This window comes from Pagrus pagrus (assembly GCF_965226575.1).
Source record: "Pagrus pagrus genome assembly, chromosome: 8".
NCBI classification, from domain to species: Eukaryota; Metazoa; Chordata; class Actinopteri; order Spariformes; family Sparidae; genus Pagrus; species Pagrus pagrus.
The window spans coordinates 14,336,331-14,338,216 of record NC_140192.1 but is presented as its reverse complement, the minus strand read 5'-3'; positions in this window follow the sequence as shown (position 1 = coordinate 14,338,216).

Here is a 1,886-nt window from a genome sequence, read left to right as displayed (position 1 = left end):
TTTTTTCTGATTATTTTTTTCCCATCCAGAAATAACATCGTGTTAGTTATTTCGGCAGACTTTGATGAATGTCAGCTTTGATATTGCCACAGCCAAGAGCCTTTTCCACCCGACCCAAACAGGCATCCAATTACACCTTTGAAAAAAATCAAGTGTTACATAAGCACCCTCCATCTTGTGTCAGATCACATACCCTGTTTGCTTGAGTGACAAGGTCTTTGTGTGTGTGCGCTCATGGATGCGTGGGCGAGCACGGTGTGTTGCCTTCTCCGTGCACTCATTTTCTTTGTGCCTGGTGTGTGTTGTCTGTCACCACATTAACCCATTAATGTGAATCCCATCCGGCGGTGTTGGGGCCCTGAGACTGACAGCTCTCTGACAGAGTGAGTGGCGCTGAGGTCAGGGGGCTTCTTCACTGCTCTGTCACCTCTGGGTTGTGTTGGAGAATGGCCACCATGGCTTGTCAGTGTTGTGACAGAGAGGCGTCAGCAGGAGCCAACTCTCCCTGGGGGCCCTGAGCTCTGAGGAACAGGGGTGGAGGGTCTGCGGGGGCATCAGGGAAGCCGACAGACAGATTCTCAGTCATTGCTGCCTCTGCCTCGACACTGTCCTCTGAAACAGGGGAGAGGAAAGGCGATGAGATGGGAAGAATCGCATCTTTTGTCATTTATCCGGTCTCAAGGGATCGCGGATGACGTCACGCCTGCACACACTCGTCTTGCAGCAAATTGGAAAAGGTTCAGTTTACTGCAGAGTGAAGGGAGTTGACGGGGACTGCACAGCACCTGCCAGGGGCTTGAATACAGAACAAGCACACAAACCCTTGTGTCATAATCCAGGGCCTCCATTCAGACAGCCAATTCATGCGTCAAAAGAATGATGCAGTAACAAATGGTTTATTGGCTTAGTACAGTAGCCAATAAGATCTCCCAACTACATGTTTACTTTTGACTTTGCAGAGGTATGGAGATGGTACCTTAAAACTCAAAGGGATTGAAATTAAAAGCACTATGACTTTTCTAGCCACCTCATAATAAATGATAACTGTTTCTTTAAATTATGAATTCAATTGTTATTGAAAATATTTCACTTTTCCGTCAGGACAAGCATTTTATCTACCCAGCAGCTTTTCAATTGATACCGTATGTTAGAAATAATCTGACACCAACAAAAGAATGAATGAAATCAAAACAATTGGTTTAAAATCCACTGTTCACATTAGCATTAACATTAGCGTATATATTTAACATTAAAAGACAATTTAAACCTACAGTATATCAATAAACAAACAACTCCAGCATGGTCGCATTGCAAACACAAGGCCAGTGATCACCAACACATACTGCATTGATTTTCAGGCAGCAGCGGTGCACAGTGTAGGGCCTTTATGGGAGGCTTAAGGGGGTTTATAGTTGTCATTGCACAATGTGCCCATATGAGTGGCCCATCTGGGGCCCCTTTTCCCAAATTTCTTTGCGGGGTTTGTTCTATAACTGTTAAAGCACTTTAAGAGGGCATGATTACCACTGATTATGACTGACACAGACAAATGTTACAGTCACATAAACACAATTTTTTGACTTCCAAAGATTAACTAACTATTACCCCAGTATCATTATTCCCTATAACAATAAAGGCTTATTGAAGCTACGCTGGCTTCATAAAACCTGCACAGCAGTGAAATGATACAAACGGTAGTCACAGCCAGTGCTACACTCATTGCCAGGTATGCTACAAACAATGCTAAGGCCTGTGCTTCATGGACAATCATTGGCTCCAATTGTTGCCATTACCAATGTTAAGCTCTGTTCACAGGTGCCCAATAAACGTCAGTAGTAAAATGTAATGCAAGGTCAAAAGTAACTTTGCCATGAACTCTTAGCAAC